Consider the following 20,026-nt stretch of genomic DNA (forward strand, 5'->3'; position numbering starts at 1 on the left):
GCTAGAGAAAGAAACATCTCATAGTACCTAGGTCTGCATGGACTTCCATTCATAACATTTCAACTTCTTCTTAATGTTAATAAATTTTGTTAATTAATAATAATTAATAAATTAATTAATAATTGTTAATGAATAATGTTAATCAATCTTAATAAAATTCCACCTCCAGTTTAAATTCCATTTGGAATATTTTGGAGGACCAAGAAGAATGTTAATGAGAATAACAATAGGTTACTACCATAGAAAAACTAGTTCAAGATCACATATCACCAATTCATGTCTACAAAAACATTAACCATTTCTGACCATTTCTCACTGCAATGGAAGCCTATAAAGTGCGATCAATATCCCTCCGTTTTATCTCCCGTGGTCGTGGCCTGGAAATGGCCGCTACAGACGGCACTATGTACAGCCCCCCCCCCGCCCACGGAGATGATCCGTGGCTCCGCGTTCGCGAATCGGCCACTTCTTAATTGAGACCGCGTCTTCACTATATTAAGTCCCTAGGCCCCGCGGTCGGAGCACTTTTTCCCGGTAAGTTATCGCAGGCAGCTCCGAGATTAGCTGTTAAAGACTTATTACTAGAGCCAGGATTTTGCCATAAATGCCATGTGCCTTTTCGTGCCTTTTTTGATGATTTCAGGAAGATAATGCCTTTTTCATGATCGAGTGCCTAAATCAGCCTTTTTTGCCGTTTTAACGTAACTTACAAGAAAATTTACATCACCGGGGCAAAACCTGGGTGTTAAGTGGTGATTGAAGAGAGGTGTGTGGGAAAGGGTCCAGTCTTTGCAAACTGGAATCAAGCTGTGAGTAGGTGTGAAGTGTTGGTTAGGGTTACCAGGGTTAAGCTTCTGGTTATCGAAACTGCAGTTGAACTCGTTCAGGTCGTTGGTCAGCTGATGATTGTCTAAGGAGCGGGGGGGGGGGTTTCCTCTTGTAGCTTGTGATTTCTTGCAAACCCTTCCACAGTGAAGAAGAGTCATTTGCTGAGAACTTGTTCCTCAACTTCTCAGAGTACCTGTCCTTGGCAGCTCTGACTCCTCTTCTTAGCTTGCACTTGGCCTGCCTATAGAGGTCTGAATCTCCTGCATCCTGTGGGATCTACCCTTGCAAGCATCAAAAATGCCTAAAGTCAAGTCAACACCTTGTAAAAAAAAAACTGAACGATTTCGTGAGAGAGCATGGGAGTGATATATTCTCTATAGTCAACTGTGTGCTGTTTTGCGATGCATGTGAGAAAACAGTGAATCATGAGAAAAAATATTTAATCTCCATGCATGCATAGACAGCTAAACACAAGTTGGTGGCAGAGAAACAGAAGGTAGGAAATACGCAAGTTTGGCTCCTCACAACATTTATTGCTGGCTCCAATTGCATATCTGAGTTTTTGAGTGATCTGTGCAATACATTCATTGATGCTGGAATTCCACTGTAGAAATTGGAAAGCAAATCTCTGAGGTTTTTTAGGGAAATACACAGAGGAACATATACCAAGCGAGTCATCATTACTGAAAAATTATGTTGACAGCAACTTCAACATTGTTGTGCAGAAAATTAGAGATGAAGTTGCATGCAACAAAATATGGATTCCAATAGACGAGATAACTGATGCTGTGGGGAGATTTGTTGCCAATGTGGTCATTGGTACACTGGAGGCAGGTCAACCATCAAAGGAGTATTTTTTGACATATGAGGTATTGGGGAAGTCAAAGATCTGAACTATTGCTCAGTTGTTTACATCTTCACTTGCTGTACTTTGTACTTAAAGTTCCTGGCGATGTAGGTGAAGACATATAAGGAAAATGTGAGAGGGTGATTTTAGCTGACAAAGATCTTGAAGAAATACAAAACCTAGCTAAAGTTCTTAAAGGTAGTTGTAATGCACAAGATATCGACATGAATGTAGAGTTTGTAGCTTGTTTCAGGTATGCATCAGTGATCCCAGCTGTGGTTGAAAGAGGTTTTTCACAACTGTAGCATATTCTGTCTGACAGACGGCATAGTTTAACACCAGATAATTTGAAAAAATGCTGGTAGTTATGTGCAATCAGGCAACTTTGGTCATTTAATGTAGTATACCTTTATAATTATTATTTTTAACCATATTCTGGTGGTGGAACTTTTTTCGTGCCTTTTTTGTAATTTTATTATGTAATTTTATTATGTCATTTTGCCTGCCTATTTCAGAGATTTTTAGTGCCTAAACATCCTGGCTCTACTTATTACTCTACTACAAGCTGGCATTAGTGACAATGTTTAATTGACTGTGTTATGGATACATATAGTTTAGGCCCTCAACTTCATGAATGAATTAATGAGTGAATGAATGAATTTATTCACATTATAAAAGGGTGCAATTAAATTAATTAAAGTCCATACAGATAGATTTTCATAAATTCAGACTTTAGATCTTACCTTTTAGTTAGAGTTGGTTCCTGACTGTCTTCTTTGTGTTCAGCAGCGACTTTGCTTTCAAGGCTTTCTTCCTCTTCTATCCACTTAGCAGCACATTCTTCAGCCTTTTTAATGCTTTTCTCACTAAATTCAATTACCCTGCTGCAAGTTTCCACGACATGTATTCCACAGAACAACAAATTGGAATCTCCAGTAAAACAGGCATCTGTGGAGGCCCCTTCAGCCATTTTGTGTGCTAGCCTGAAGCAAAGCGCGTGATTGGCCAATTGGCAGACAACTCGATGTTAAACGTGCTTTGATTGGACTAAAAAGTACCCGAAAATGTTCTGTTTTTTCTCTAATTTAATAAAAATGTGCAAGTCTTATTCATGACGAATTTCAGGGGTGATTTATATAATTTTTTTACACAATATGTGAAAATTTCATGTAGTTTGGTGACTTGGGTCACGAAACAGTAGAATAAAGCTCCTCGGCCCACAGCCTATATGGGCAGGGGAATTGAAATAGTTTGCAAATGGAAGACCCAGCAGGGCAGATGAAAGGTCTTGACCAGAAACCTTAACTGTCCATTTACCTCCACAGATGCTGTCTGACCCGAGTTCCTCCAACTGGGCCAGTGTGTCTTCCTTCGATGCTCTGACTCTGAACAGGGTGTTTTAATGTTTAATCATTAACCTTGCTCCTAAGCAAAACTGATTGTTGTTTAATTTGTATATTACGTTTTGATAATCTTAAACGTTTTAGATTTGGTGTGATCACTAACCACGTAGCCTGTTTAATTAAGCCTATTTATGCAAAGGAGAATAATTTTTCTGTGATTGTATTGTTCTGCAGGCCTATTCATATCCCAGTCCTCCTGCTGTGGCGTTACCACAAGTCCAAGTGGGTTATCCACATCCTGTGTATAATTATCAGGTAAATAGTTTGTATAATGTGGTATTATATTCCTGTCTAATGTAAAATATTTAATACATTTTGGCGGTAATTAGAAATGTTTCTGGTGAAAGATTACTAATAATTTAGATTTTGTAGAGAATTTATTAGACGACAGTAGTTTGTGCTTTAGTTCAGTGGAGGATTTTATGGCAGGAAGCAGGGTAAAAGTAAGGCTTCAGGAAAACAATGTAATAAGCCTTGGTGTAATGTTTAACATTTGTTGTCTGTTACACCTAAACATAGAAAAATAAGTTTGTCTTATGATATTTTTGAGACATTTGACTTCCATGCAATCATTACAGGCAGCAACACAGTGGTCACCAGGAGGTCATTGGAGATGGATGGTGCCTCAGGTGATGTTAATAGACAAATGTTAAATGCATAAAATTCTACCTTGATTTTTTAGGTTCAGCATTTTTCTTTTTTACGTACCCAGTTTAAGATTGGAATTGTCAAGTAGTGGTCTTTCCCAATTTTGAGAGAGCTCTGAGAATTATTCACTTGACATAAATGTATCAGCAACATATTTTAAATAAAAACATAGACCAACCAAGGCAACGTGTAGTTTAACCAGGGTGTTAAACTCAACAATTCAATTTCTGCAAGATCCAATGGTTTTAGAGTTAAGCAATATGGAAAATGATAAAATATAAAATAAACCGGAGGTTCAAGCTCTCACTCCACCTTGCCACTTGAGATCATGCTCTTGTTCCTGATCTAGAATATTACTTGACCAAAGGTCCTCTGTTTCTTGTACACCTCATTCATCGTAAATGTTGAGCTAATTTGGAGGAACTCGGGACAGACAGCATCTGTGGAGGTAAATGGACAGTTAACGTTGTAGCAGCAGATTTTTATATCGTTCAAGAGATTAGTCCCTTTAGCCGCTAAATGGGCAGCATAAATCCCGCCCACAATATAACGGGCAGTCTAAAATTTAAAGGCACATGCCGTCATCAATGACATGCAAAACAAGCCAAATGGCCACTACAAACATTTCCGGTCAAGACCTTTCATCCGCCCTGCTGGATCTTCCAGATGCAAGCTATTTCAATTCCCCTGCCCATTCCCATACTGCTCTATCTGCCCTATGACTCCATCTGCCAATCAATCCTTTTTCATCTAGATGCACCTACATCTTGCCAGCTCTTGCCCAACCTCTCCATATGACCTTGTTGTACAGGTCCACCGCCAATTTTCCAGCACCCTTGGTTCCAGAGCCTTGCACATTTCCCCTTCCCATTATTTTTCTCATTAAGACCATTTTTATCATTAAGACCATTGCTCACTTTCTCATCAAGACCAATTAAGAGGCAGACACGATTAAAATCGTTGGTGTTTGTCCAATGCAATTGGAGTAGGTCCAAGATTTCCAGTCCTTGTACTGAAGGCCTAATTAATCAAAGCACTCTGCCACTGAAGTTCATCCTCAGACTTGTCTTGCTGGGATTCTAATCTGGGTAACTGCCTCAGATTCTTTATCAGATATGATATGGTGCAGGATATGAAACTACATGGATTTCAAAGGAAATTATAGAGTCATAGTAGTACAGCATGGAAACAGGCCCTTTGGCCCATCTTTTCAATGATGATCAAGATGCCCATCAAAGCTGGTCCCATTTGACGGTGTTTGGTTCGTATCCCTCTAAACATTACCTATCCATGTAGTTGTCCAAATGTCTTTTAAATGTCACTAGACCAAGTGCAGCCCCCAACTCACCCGTCCCCTACCCGTGGCCCCCACGGACCCGTTGCCAAAGGTAAGATTCAAGCACTCCTCAGCAAAGATCATAGCTCGTGAGCCTCCCCCAGCACTGGAGTTGAAAAATAAATCCCAATAACACCTTACCAATTGACCCTCTCCCTCCTGTCCTGTCAGGAGCTATGATGGCAACATTGTTGCCAATGTGCACTTGCTGTGAGATGCCATTGAGCTGAAAAGTTCAGTGTTGCTGCTAGTGTTACTGTCTTGCAATATTGTATCGAAGTGTGTTGGAAGCTGTGAAGAATGATTTTAATTGGAAAAACCATTGTAAATTCAAAGTATTTTTAAACATTTTCAGTAATAAGTAGAGAAATAAAGCCTGACATTTTCACATAAGTAGATTTTGGTCTCCAGGGGATAAATCTCCACCGGAATATGTAAAGATTTTATCATTACCACGGAGAGTTTTTGCGAAGATGTGATCACAGACACACACACACAGACACACACACACACACACACGCACACACACACACACACACTTCTAATAGTGATATAGAAACATAGAAAATAGGTGCCGGAGTAGGCCATTCGGCCCTTCGGGCCTGCACCGCCATTCAATATGACCATGGCTGATCATCCAACTCGGTATCCTATTCCTGCCTTCTCTCCATACCCCCAGATCCCTTTAGCCACAAGGGCCACATCTAACTCCCTCTTAAATATAGCCAATGAACTGGCCTCAACTACCTTCTGTGGCAGAGAATTCCAGAGATTCACCACTCTCTGTGTGAAAAAAGTTTTCCTCATCTGGGTCCTAAAAGATTTCCCCCTTATCCTTAATCTGTGACCCCTTGCTCTGGACTTCCCCAACATTGGGAACAATCTTCCTGCATCTAGCCTGTCCAACCCCTTAAGAATTTTGTAAGTTTCTATAAGATCTATAAGATTCTTCAATCTTCTAAATTCTAGCGAGTACAAACCGAGTCTATCCAGTCTTTCTTCATATGAAAGTCCTGACATCCCAGGAATCAGTCTGATGAACCTTCTCTGTACTCCCTCTATGGCAAGAAAGTCTTTCCTCAGATTAGGAGACCAAAACTGTTCGCAATACTGCAGGTGTGGTCTCACTAAGACCCTGTACAACTGCATTAGAACCTCCCTGCTCCTATACTCAAATCCTTTTGCTATGAATGCTAACATACCATTCGCCTTCTTCACTGCCTGCTGCACCTGCATGCCTACTTTTAATGACTGGTGTACCATGACACCCAGGTCTCGTTGCATCACCCCCTTTCCTAATCGGCCACCATTCAGATAATAATCTACTTTCCTATTTTTGCCACCAAAGTGGATAACCTCACATTTATCCACATTATACTGCATCTGCCATGCATTTGTCCACTCACCCAGCCTATCCAAGTCACCTTGCAGCTTCCTAGCATCCTCCTCACAGCTAACACTGCCCCCCAGCTTCGTGTCATCCACAAACTTGGAGATGTTGTATTCAATTCCCTCATCCAAATCATTAATGTATATCGTAAATAGCTGGGGTCCCAGAACTGAGCCTTGCGGTACCCCACTAGTCACTGCCTGCCATTGTGAAAAGGACCCGTTCACTCCTACTCTTTGCTTCCTGTCTGCCAACCAGTTCTCTATGCACATCAATACTGAACCCCCAATACCGTGTGCTTTAAGTTTGTATACTAATCTCTTATGTGGGACCTTGTCGAATGCCTTCTGAAAGTCCAGATATAACACATCCACTGGTTCTCCCTCATCCACTCGACTAGTTACATCCTCGAAAAATTCTATAAGGTTCGTCAGACATGATTTACCTTTCATAAATCCATGCTGACTTTGTCCAATGATTTCACCACTTTCCAAATGTGCTGCTATCCCATCTTTAATAACTGATTCTAGCAGTTTCATCACTACCGACGTTAGACTAACTGGTCTGTAATTCCCCGTTTTCTCTCTCCCTCCCTTTTTAAAAAGTGGAGTTACATTAGCTACCCTCCAATCCTCAGGAACTACTCCAGAATCTAAAGAGTTTTGAAAAATTATCACTAATGCATCCACTATTTCTGGGGCTACTTCCTTAAGTACTCTGGGATAAGCCTATCTGGCCCTGGGGATTTATCGGCCTTTAATCCATTCAATTTACCTAACACCACTTCCCGGCTAACCTGGATTTCACTCAGTTCCCCCATCTCATTTGACCCCCGGTCCCCTGCTATTTCCGGCAGATTATTTATGTCTTCCTTAGTGAAGACAGAACCAAAGTAGTTATTCAATTGGTCTGCCATGTCCTTGATCCCCATGATCAATTCACCTGTTTCTGACTGCAAGGGACCTACATTTGTTTTAACTAATCTTTTTCTCTTCACATATCTATAAAAGCTTTTGCAGTCGGTTTTTATGTTTCCTGCCAGTTTTCTTTCATGATCTATTTTCCCTTTCCTAATTAAGCCCTTTGTCCTCATCTGCTGGTCTCTGAATTTCTCCCAGTCCTCTGGTAGGCTGCTTTTTCTGGCTAATTTGTACGCTTCATCTTTTGTTTTGATACCATCCCTGATTTCCCTTTTTTTGCCAAACTGGGATGAACAATTGTTGTAGTTCATCCATGCAGTCTTTAAATGCCTTCCATTGCATATCCACCGTCAACCCATTAAGAATCAATCGCCAGTCTATTTTGGCCAATTCATGTCTCATACCCTCAAAGTTACCTTTCTTTAAGTTCAGGACCCTTGTTTCTGAATTAACGATGTCACTCTCCATCCTAATGAAGAACTCAACCATATTATGGTCACTCTTGCCCAAGGGGCCACGCACAACAAGACTGCTAACTAACCCTTCCTCATTACTCAATACCCAGTCTAGAATAGCCTGCCATCTCGTTGGTTCCTCTACATGTTGGTTTAGAAAACTATCCCGCATACATTCCAAGAAATCCTCTTCCTCAGCACCCCTGCCAATTTGATTCACCCAATCTATATGTAGATTGAAGTCACCCATTATAACTGTTTTACCTTTGTTGCACGCATTTCTAATTTCCTGTTTGATGCCATCCCCAACTCCACTACTACTGTTAGGTGGCCTGTACACAACTCCCACTAGCGTTTTCTGCTCCTTAGCGTCTTAGTGTTTCGCAGCTCTACCCATATCGATTCCACATCCTCAAAGCTAATGTCCTTCCTTTCTATTGCGTTAATCTGCTCTCTAACCAGCAACGCTACCCCACCTCCTTTCCCTCTCTGTCTATCCCTCCTGAATATTGAATATCCCTGGATGTTCAGCTCCCAGCCTTGGTCACCCTGGAGCCATGTCTCCATGATCCCAACTATATCATAGTCATTAATAGCTATCTGCACATTCAAATCATCCACCTTATTACGAATGCTCCTTGCATTGAGACACAAAGCCTTCATGCTTGTTTTTACAACACTCTTACCCTTTATACTATTATGCTGAAAAGTGTCCCTTTTTGATTTTTGCCCTGGATTTGCCGGCCTGCCACTTTTACTTTTCACCTTGCTACCTATTGCTTTTACCCTCATTTCAAACCCCTCTGTCTCTACGCTCACACATTTAAGAAACCCTTTCCCTTTAACTCCATCCTCCACTATCCCATTCGACACCCCACCCCCCTTATTCAGTTTAAAACCACCCGTGTAGCAATGGCAAACCTGCCTGCCAGAATGCTGGTCCCACACCTGTTAAGATGCAATCCGTCCCTGATGTACAGTTCCCCCTTACCCCAAAACAGATCCCAGTGATCTAAGAATCTAAATCCCTGCCCCGTGCACCAGTTCCTCAGCCACACGTTCAGGTCCTGTATCTCCCTGTTCCTGCTCTCGCTAGCACGAGGAACTGGAAGCAAACCGGAGATAACAACCCTGGAGGTCCTGCTTTTCAGCATTTTTCCGAGCTCTCTAAAGTCACGCTGCAGAATATTCATCCCCTCCTTTCCGACATCGTTTATGCCGACATGCACTACCACTTCCGGATGTTCACCTTCACCCTTGAGGATTTTCTGCACTCTGTCCGTGACATCCTGGATCCTGGCACCAGGAAGGCAGCACACCATCCTCGGATCCCGTCTGTTGCTGCAGAAACCCCTGTCCGTACCTCTCACAATAGAGTCTCCCACTACGATGGCGTTGCCTGCCTTAGGCCTTTTTGGTTTTGGCTCAACAGCCCTATTCGCATCGCAAGCCAGTCCGCCGCTCAGTGTAAACATGTCTTCTGTCCCGACAGCTTCTAAGTGGGTGAACCTGTTCACAAGAGATACAACACCCGGGGACGTTTGCATTCCATGCTTCCCTCCCTTTCTCACTGTCTCCCACCTTCTCTCTTCCAGTACCTTAGGTGTAACAATCTTACTGTAGGACTTGTCAAGGAACGACTCAGTTTCTCGGACGAACCGGAGGTCATCCACTTGCTTCTCCAGTTCCCCAACACGGTCCTTCGGGAGCTCTACCTGGATGCACTTCTCGCATTTGTAGCAGCCAGAGGCATCAGCGGTGTCCTTGACCTCCCACATACTGCAAGCATCGCACTGAATCAGATTGCCTGACATCTCCTTCTTGTGATTATACTTGACACAATATGATTATACTTGACGCAACTGTTCTTGCCATAGAGGGAATACAGAGAAGGTCCACCAGACTGATTCCTGGGATGTCAGGACTTTCATATGAAGAAAGACTGGATAAACTCGGTTTGTACTCGCTAGAATTTAGAAGATTGAGGGGGGATCTTTATAGAAACTTACAAAATTCTTAAGGGGTTGGACAGGCTAGATGCAGGAAGATTGTTCCCGACGTTGGGGAAGTACAGGACGAGGGGTCACAGTTTAAGGATAAAGGGGAAATCCTTTAGGACCGAGATGAGAATTTTTTTTTTTTTCACACAGTGAGTGTTGAATCTCTGTAACTCTGTAACAGAAGGTAGTTGAGGCCAGTTTGTTGGCTATATTTAAGAGGGAGTTAGATGTGATCCTTGTGGCTAAAGAGAGAAGGCAGGTGGTACAGGATACCGAGTTGGATGATCAGCCATGATCATATTGAATGGCGGTGCAGGCTCGAAGGGCCGTATGGCCTACTCCTGCACCTACTTTCTATGTTTCTAACTGCTATTAGCTGTGATGATGCATCTGTGTGATGAAAACATTGGTCCATTTAAATCCTTCCACTCTCATCTCAACCTATGCTCTTTAGTTCTTGATTCTCCTACCCTGGGAACAAAACTGTGCATTTATCCTATCTATAAGATCAGACCATGGCTTACTGCATCCCAAGAAATAGTCCTAATTTGCCCAACCTCTCCGTATTGCTCAGCCACATCCACCAGAACATCCCAACTTATATACTCGATTCTCTGACTCATTGTCAGTGTGCCAACGCTCGCTTTCACCACCCACCTACCTGTGATGCCACTTTCTGGAAACCATGTACTTGTACTCCAAGATCTCAGCTTTCGAACATTCTCCAGAGTCTTATAGTGCAGTGAAGGTCCTGCCCTAATTTGACTTCCCAAAATACTTGCGCACTTTTCTAAATTAAACCACTAGCCATTCATTAGCACACTTATCCAGCTGATCAAGATCCCTGATCAATGTATTTCTTGATAACCATCTTCACTGTGCGATATCACCTATTTTTGTGTCACTTTCAAATTATTAATCATGCCAAATACATTCTCATCCAAATTGTTTATATAGCGAAGAGCGATTGTCCAACACCCACTCCTGAGGCATAAGATTAATCACAGGCCTTCAATCCGAGAAAGAATCTTCCACCAACACCCCTGCTACCTGCCATGAAGCTAATTTTGTATCCTGTTACCTCGATTTCCCTGGATCCGAGCAGCCAACCATGCAGAACCTTATCATAGGTCTAGCTGAAGTCCATATAAACTACATCCACGGCCCTGACCTTATCAACTTACTGTGCTTTAAAATAACTTGCTCAAATTTGTGAGCTATGATTTACACATGACTCGAGAGGCAAAAATCAAGTGTGCTTATTATGCATTGACAACAGAACAACAAAATACTTACTTGCAGCAATAGAAACATATAACACAATACATACAGATTTTTTAAAAATTCAATATTTAACTAATAGTTTTGCAAAAAAAAATTAAGTGCAATCCCTGATCATGTTCATAAGTCATCGAAGCATAATTAGGCCAGTTGACCCATCGAGTGCACTCTGCCATTTAATCATGACTGATCTATCTGTTCCTCTTAACCCCATTTTCCTGGCTTCTCCCCATAACCTTTGACACCCTTACTAATCATGAATCTGGCAATCTCAGCCTTAAAAATACCCAATGATGACCTCAACTGCCATCTGTGTCAACGAATTCCACAGATTCTCGACCCTCTGACCAAATAAATTTCTCCTAATCTCCTTTTTATTTTGAGGCTATGCCCTCTGGTCCTAGACTCCCCCACTAGTGGAGGTCTTTCACTATTCGGTAAATATAATTGGGGTCCCCCCTCATATTTATAAACTAGCGAGTACAGACCCAGTACCGTCAAACACTCATCATACATTAACCCAATTGTTGTAGTAAAACTCCTCTGGACCTTCTCAATGCCAGCACATCCTTTCTCAGATATGGTCCCCAAAACTGCTCAAAATACTCCAAATGCAGCCTGACCGGTGTTTATAAAGCTTCAGCATTACATCCCTATTTTTATATGCTGGTGCACTTGAGATAAACACATTTGCCTTCCTTACTACCAACATAACCTGTAAATTAACATGTGCAGGAAAGAAATGCAGATGCCGGTTTAAATCGAAGGTAGACACAAAATGCTGGAATAACTCAGCGGGACAGGCAGCAGCCCATTTCTTCTCTCCTGAGATGCTGCCTATCCCACTGAGTTACTCCAGCATTTTGTGTCTACCTGCAAATTAACTTTTTGGGAATCCTGCTCCAGCACCAAGTCGCTTTGAACCTGTGATTTCTGAATCCCCTCCCCATTTATAAAATAGTCTACTCTTTTATTTCTACTACCAAAATGCATGACTCCACATTTTGCTATGCTGTATTCCATCTGCCACTTCTTTGCTCACTCTCCCAACCTGTCCAAGACCTTCTGCAGAGACCCTGGTTTCTCGACGTGACCTGCCCCTCCTCCTATCTTTGTATCTTCTGCAAACTTGGCCACAAAGATTTTAATTCCCTCAACCATCTTTGAAATACAACGTGAAGAGTTGAGGCCCCAGCACCGACCCCTGCAGAACAATACTAGGCAAAAGACAATAGGTGCAGGAGTAGGCCATTCGGCCCATCGAGCCAGCACTGCCATTCAATGTGATCATTGCTGATCATCCTCAATCAGTACCCCGTTCCTGCCTTCTCCCCTTATCCCCCGACTCCGCTATCTTTAAGAGCCCTATCCAGCTCTCTCTTGAAAGTATCCAGAGAACCGGCCTCCGGCAGAGAATTCCACAGACTCACACTCTCTGTGAGAAAAAGTGTTTCCTCATCTCCATTCTAAATGGCTTACCTCTTATTCTTAAACTGTGGCCCCTGGTTCTGGACTCCCCCAACATCGGGAACATGTTTCCTGCCTCTAGGGTGTCCAAACCCTTAACAATCTTATATGTTTCAATAAGATCCCTTCTCATCCTTCTAAACTCCATAGTGTACAAGCCCAGCCGCTCCATTCTCTCAGCATATGACAGTCCTGCCATCCCGGGAATTCAGATTCAGATTCAGATTCAATTTTAATTGTCATTGTCAGTGTACAGTACAGAGACAACGAAATGCATTAACCTTGCTGCACTCCCTCAATAGCAAGAATGTCCTTCCTCAAATTAGTGGACCAAAACTGCACACAATACTCCAGGTGTGGTGTCACTAGGTCTCTGTACAAATGCAGAAGGACCTATTTTTTTTCTTTTTTTTCTTTTTTTTTTCTTTTTATTTATTTCTTAGAAGTAAGTACAATACTGTGGTACCTTTTTTCAGGTGCCAAATATATGTTGGCACGTTGCCATGTACAGCTTCATTTTGTAAAAACATTTTTTAATGAGAGAAAGAAAGAGAGACTAGATAATCTGATATATATATATACATAAATGTTCGATTAATGTAAGACATAACTTAATACAATTCAAAATTTTACATATTATTCAAAAACTAGACTGAATAAATGTTATCCAAATACCTCCCATTTGTGACAAATGTTTATCGCAGAAGGATCTCTTTGCCCCTATACTCAGCTCCTCTTATAAAGGCCAACATGCCATTCGCTTTCTTCACTGCCTGCATGCATGCTTACTTTCATAGACAGATGAACAAGGACCCCCAGATCCCGTTGTACTTCTCCTTTTCCCAACTTGACGCCATTTAGATAGTAATCTGCCTTCGTGTTTTTGAGACCAAAGTGGGGAACCTCACATTTATCCACATTAAACTTCATGCATCTGCCCACTTCCCCAACCTGTCCAAGTCACCCTGCATTCTCATAGCATCCTCCTCACAGTTCACACTGCCACCCAGCTTTGTGTCATCTGCAAATTTGCTAATGTTACTTTGAATTCCTTCATCCAAATCATTGATGTATATTATAAATAGCTGCGGTCCCAGCACCGAGCCTTGTGGTACCCAACTAGTCACTGCCCGCCATTCTGAAAGGGACCAGTTAATCCCTACTCTTTGTTTCCTGTCTGCCAACCAATTTTCTATCCATGTCAGCACTCTACCCCCAATGCCATGTGCCCCAATTTTGCCCATTAAACTCCTATGTGGGACCTTATCAAATGCTTTCTGAAAGTCCAGGTACACTACATCCACTGACTCTCCCTTGTCCATTTTCCTAGTTATATCCTCAAAAAATTCCAGAAGATTAGCCAAGCATGATTTTCACCTTTTTAAATCTATGCTGACTCGGACCAATCCTGTTACTGCTATCCAAATGTGCGGCTATTTCATCTTTTATAATTGACTTCAGCATCTTCTACACCACCGATATCAGGCTAACGTCTATAATTCACTGTTTTCTCTCTCCCACCTTTCTTAAAAAGTGGAATAACATTAGCTACCCTGTAATCCACAGTAATCCTGAGTCTATAGAACATTGGAAAATTATCACCAATGCATCCACCATTTCTAGAGCCACTTCCTTAAATACCCTGGGATGCAGACCATCAGGCCCTGGGGATTTATCAGCCTTCAGTCCCATCAGTCTATCCAACACCATTTCCTGCATAATGTGGATTTCCTTCAGTTCCTCCGTCACCCCAGATCCTCTGGCTACTACTATATCAGGAAGATTGTTTGTGTCCTCCTTAGTAAAGACGGATCCAAAGTACCTGTTCAACTCATCTACCATTTCCTTGTTCCCCATAATAAATTTACCTTTTTCGTTCTTCAAGGGTCCAACTTTGGTCTTAACTATTTTTTTCCTCTTCACATACCTAAAGAAGCTTTTACTATCCTCCTTTATATTCTTGGCTAGCTTTCCTTCGTACCTCATCTTTGCTCCCCTTATTGTCTTTTTAGTTATCTTCTGTTGCTCTTTAAACATTACCCAATCCTCTTGCTTCCTGCTCATCTTTGCTACATTGTACTTTTCTTTTATTTTTATACTGTCCCTGACGTCCCTTGTCAGCCACGGTCGCTCCTTACTCCCCTTGGAATCTTTCTTCCTCCTAGGAATGAACTGATCCTGCACCTTCTGTATTATTCCTAGAAATACCTGCCATTGTTGTTCCATTGTCATCCCTGCTAGTGTATCTTTCCAGTCAACTTTGGCCAGCTCCTCCCTCATGGCCCCATAGTCCCCTTTATTCAACTGTAACACTGACACCTCCGATCTACTCTAATTGTAGATTAAACCTGACCATACCTCCTAATGGCTCATTAACCTCAAGTTCCTTTATCAAATATGGTTCATTACATAACACTAAATCCAGAATTGCCGTCTCCATGGTAGGCTCCAATACAAGCTGCTCTAAGATCCATCATGAAGGCACTACAAACTCCCTTTCTTGGGGTCCAGTACCAATTACAGACCCTTACAATTCCTTAGTTCTATCCATACTGACTCCACATCTCCTGTTTTAATGTCACTTCTAGATGCAAGGGGTGACATTAAAACAGGGGACAGCTGAGAAGAAACTGTCCCTGAATTTGGAGGTGTTTTAACATTTTTATATCTCTTGCCTGATGGTAGAGGGAAGATAATCATTTTGTTTGTCCCAAATCATATCAGCCAGATCATTCTCATACCAGTTTTTGCTCCCATGATCTCCTCAAGCATGTCCCTTAATTCCCTCTACTCATCTACAATTCCAGCTACTCAGCTGCTTGTATTTTTGTATTTATAGTTTTGCTTAGAGATACATAGAAAATAGGTGCAGGCCATTCGGCCCTTCGAGCCTGCACCGCCATTCAATATGATCATGGCTGATCATCCAACTCGGTATCCTGTACCTGCCCTCTCTCCATACCCCCTGATCCCTATAGCCACAAGAGCCACATCTAACTCCCTCTTAAATATAGCCAATGAACTGGCCTCAACTACCTTCTGTGGCAGAGAGTTCCAGAGATTCACCACTCTGTGTGTGAAAAATGTTTTTCTCATCTCGGTCCTAAAGGATTTCCCCCTTATCCTTAAGCTGTGACCCCTTGTCCCTGGACTTCCCCAACATCGGGAACAATCTTCCTGCATCTAGCCTGTCCAACCCCTCAAGAATTTTGTAAGTTTCTATAAGATCCCCCTCAATCTTCTAAATTCTAGCGAGTACAAGCCGAGTCTATACAGTCTTTCTTCATATGAAAGTCCTGACATCCCAGGAATTAGTCTGGTGAACCTTGTCTGTAGTCCCTCTATGGCAAGAATGTCTTTCCTCAGATTTGGAGACCAAAACTATACGCAATACTCCAGGTGTGGTCTCACCAAGACCCTGTACAACTGCAGTAGAACCTCCCTGCTCCTATACTCAAATCCTTTTGCTATGAATGCTAACATACCATTCGCTTTCTTCACTGCCTGGTGCACCTGCGTGCTTACTTTCAATGACTGGTGTACCATGACGCCCAGGTTGTTGCATCTCCCCTTTTCCTAATCGGCCACCATTTAGATAATAGTCTACTTTCCTGTTTTTGTCACCAAAACGGATAACCTCATATTTATCCACATTATACTACATCTGCCAAACATTTGCCCACTCGCCCAGCCTATCCAAGTCACTTTGCAGCCTCCTAACATCCTCCTCATAGCTAACACTGCCCCCCAGCTTCGTGTCATCCGCAAACTTGGAGATGTTGCATTCAATTCCCTTGTCCAAATCATTAATATATATTGCAAATAGCTGGGGTCCCAGCACTGAGCCTTGCGGTACCCCATGAAAGTCACTGCCTGCCATTGTGAAAAGGACCCGTTTACTCCTACTCTTTGCTTCCTGTTTGCCAGCCAGTTCTCTATCCACATCATTACTGAACCCCCCAATACCGTGTGCTTTAAGTTTGTATACTAATCTCTTATGTGGGACCTTGTCGAAAGCCTTCTGAAAGTCCAGATATAACTAATCCACTGGTTCTCCCTTATCCACTCTACTAGTTACATCCTCGAAAAATTCTATAAGATTCGTCAGACAAGATTTACCTTTCATAAATCCATGCTGACTTTGTCCAATGATTTCACCACTTTCCAAATGTTCTGCTATTCCATCTTTAATAACTGACTCTAGCTTCCCCACTACCGATCTTAGACTAACTGGTCTGTAATTCCCCGTTTTCTCTCTCCCTCCCTTTTTAAAAAGGGGGTTGCATTAGCTAACATTATAGGAGCATTAGCTAACATTATAGGAGCATTAGCTGAGGTTACAGCGCTAAAACAGACCCTTTGGCCCACCGAGTCCGCACCGACCAGCGATCCCCGCACATTAACATTACCCTACACACCCTAGGGACAATTTACACTTATACCCAAGTAAATCGTACAAACCTGTACGTCTTGAGTGTGAGAGGAAACCGAAGATCTCTGAGAAAACCTACATGGTCACAGGGAGAATGTACAAACTCTGTACAGACAGCTCCCATATTTAGGATCGAACCCGGGTATCTGGCGCTGTAAGGCAGCATATCTACCACTGCGCCACTGTGTCGCCCTATACGGCTATAATGTTCAATTTGCACTTGCCTATCCATGGAGTTTTCACAGGGGAACTATTAACCATGTTCAGCTATGTCAATGTTCTGTGTGGAATTAAGTACTGGTTTGATTCATTCATACGTTATGAAGATGGAACGTGTATTGTGATCCCAATCTTGCACTAGATTTATGAAGCAAGTTCCCACATGGCAGAAGAGTCCTGCAATCCATCAGCAGCTTGCAAATCCATCCCACTGGTCTCCCAAATAAGTTGTTATGTACAGTCTTAGTGTAAGATGGGTGTTCTGTGGAGGATATGCTCAAGTTAATTTATGATGTGATCAATTAAATTAAACTGGCTGTTTCTGAGGTGCAGAGAAAATACTGTGCTTTTCCATTACTTTGAATGTTTTATTTGCAAAGACTAATTACTTGAATATATTTGAAAGGTTTATGAAGGTTCTCTATGAAGCTTAAATGTTCCACTTATTTACTATGGGGAAAATAAACATGCATTCAAAATTACTGCAATCTAAAAAATAATAGGCTGCTTTCTTTTTCTTCTGGGAAATATCCAAGAAGTAACCCAAAATATTTCCATTCCTATACTCGCCCTCCTGACCTGGGCTGCCTCCATTATCATAGAGTGAAGCCAAACGTAAATTGGAGGAACAGTACCTTATATTTTGCTTGGGCAGCTGCTTGCAACCCAGCATTACGAATATTGATTTCTCTAACTTCAAGTAACCCTTGCATCCTCTCTCTGTCCCTCCCCCACCCTAGTCCTGTTGAGTTTCACTGTCTCTATAACTCGTTATCACCTAGCCCACAGCCAGTACTGGACCATTGGGGGCTCCATCATTCCTTGATCATTACTTTTTTGCACATCTTTCATTCATTTATTTTATATCTCTATATCACCATCTATATCTCATTTCCCTTTCTTTTGACTGTTTGAAGAAGGTTCTCAACCTGAAACGTCACCTATTCCTTTTCTCAAGAGATGCTGCCTGATGCGCTAAGTTACTCCAACTTTTTGTATCCAACTGAGTTACTCCAACTTTGGGTTTCTGATATTTAATGTGTAAAAAGAATAAGGTTATTGTATTTTGTAGCATACGTGTCACAGTTCTAGCCTCAGTTCCTCCTTTCAATCAGTTAAGCTTTGTGCTTGCAAAATGATGCTCAGAGGGTGGTGCTTAACTCAGAGTGCAGTGGGTTTATGGAACGAGCTTCCAGAGGAAATAGTTGAAGCTGGTACAATAACACCATTTAAAGGACACTTGGAAAGGTACCTGGATATGAAAGGTTTAGAGGGATATGAGCCAACGGCTGAAAAATGGGACTAACTTGCCAAAAGGCCTGTTTTTATGCTGTAAGACTCCATGACCGCACCATTAATGTAACGTTTGAGTATGAACTCAAATTAACTCTCAAATTACTTTTCAAACAACAGAATTAAGGTTACTAAATTTTCACAATATGTTTAAGTGTAAGGAACTAAAAAATGTTGTAACTCTCAACCCCCCCCCTGTCCCCTCCCCATTTCTTCCATTATTAGCCTTCCACAGGGGCATACGTAAATTTTCCTTGTCCTGAAATGATTAATCCAGGAACTGTGTTTGTGCAGAGAGAATGTGATGCACAGCCATCTTCAACTTCATCTCTAGATACTGTGGAAAAGGTAATTAACTAATCTTTAAAGATCTGCTTTTATGAAACTGCAATGTTGATCCTTTTTAAAAATGCCAAAACCTCTAGGGGAATGTTAATGTGAAGCATGCAGCAATATACTGGGAGAAGGGGGATATTTTATATTCTACCTTTGATTTGGTTGTCTATGTATCACTGCTTGATACTTTTTGAATATCAAATATTGATGCACTTTCACAATTCTAATTTTTGCACAAATTTGATTTTAATTTTACGTATATCAAATAGTTTTAATACAAAAGGCCTCATAGAATGCTTGATACATGGGAAATGTTATTTGGATCCCTTTCCCTCATTGCCCCTTTTTCCACACACAACCACCTCTATCTTCATCAATGCAGCTGTTCGAACATAAACACGAGGAAGTTAATTTCTGGTTTTAATTCTTTCTTGAACTTTTTGAAGGTTATCACTGGTAAAAGTGATTGTCTATCCCTGATCATTTTAGGTTGAATTGGTTGTGTGTTGAACAACTGCAGACTTGGACAATGGAGAAAGTATTTGAATGGGGACCTAAAAAATATGGACACCTTTGATTATAAATAAACATTAATATAAAGTCAAACCAAGATTGTATCAGCTGCCAAATGATTATGCATGCTGTTCTGAATATTGTTCTATTTTTCTGAGAGGGAAAAGGAGACACTGTCAAATTAAGATTGGCAAATTGCTATGGTTCATCCACCTTTCCATTTTATTTTCAGGATGAGGATGGAACTAAAGAGGCCATGTTTTACTCATCCTAGTTATCCAAAGGAGGTGATAATGAGTCTTGATCCTATATGGTATTTGTGATGATAATACTTCCATATTGATGTCAGAAAGGAAGCTCCAATATGTTAACAGAGCAACAATGAAACTAAAACTGCATATTACCAAGCTTGGATAGTGAACTATGTAATAATTCTAATACCTCATAATTGTGTTTTATTTTAGGCAAAGTTGTCTAATGTGTGATTCTGTGGTGGTGGGGAGGGTATGGGTGGGGTAGGTGGTGATTTGCTGCAGGGAATCTTGTGGATTTCTACATGGCAGCTACAGAAAGTGTTTTCTAGTAACGGTCAACAATCAATCAAGCAAACTGTATTGTCTAGGGCATTGAGTGCTCCAGTATGAAGGCTGTGCCCATC

At 41.6% G+C, this 20,026-nt stretch overlaps 1 long non-coding RNA gene across 1 annotated transcript; it reads left to right on the forward strand.

The window, feature by feature from the left end:
• The first annotated feature begins 2,471 nt into the window (after positions 1–2,471).
• On the forward strand, positions 2,472–19,481 carry LOC129709938 (uncharacterized). The gene is made up of 3 exons (XR_008725602.1): positions 2,472–3,333; positions 3,657–3,707; positions 18,745–19,481. It is a non-coding gene; the product is annotated as an uncharacterized LOC129709938 (long non-coding RNA).
• Positions 19,482–20,026: the final 545 nt, after the last annotated feature.

The sequence above is a fragment of the Leucoraja erinacea genome, chromosome 2, assembly GCF_028641065.1.
Source record: "Leucoraja erinacea ecotype New England chromosome 2, Leri_hhj_1, whole genome shotgun sequence".
In the NCBI taxonomy this organism is placed as follows: domain Eukaryota; kingdom Metazoa; phylum Chordata; class Chondrichthyes; order Rajiformes; family Rajidae; genus Leucoraja; species Leucoraja erinaceus.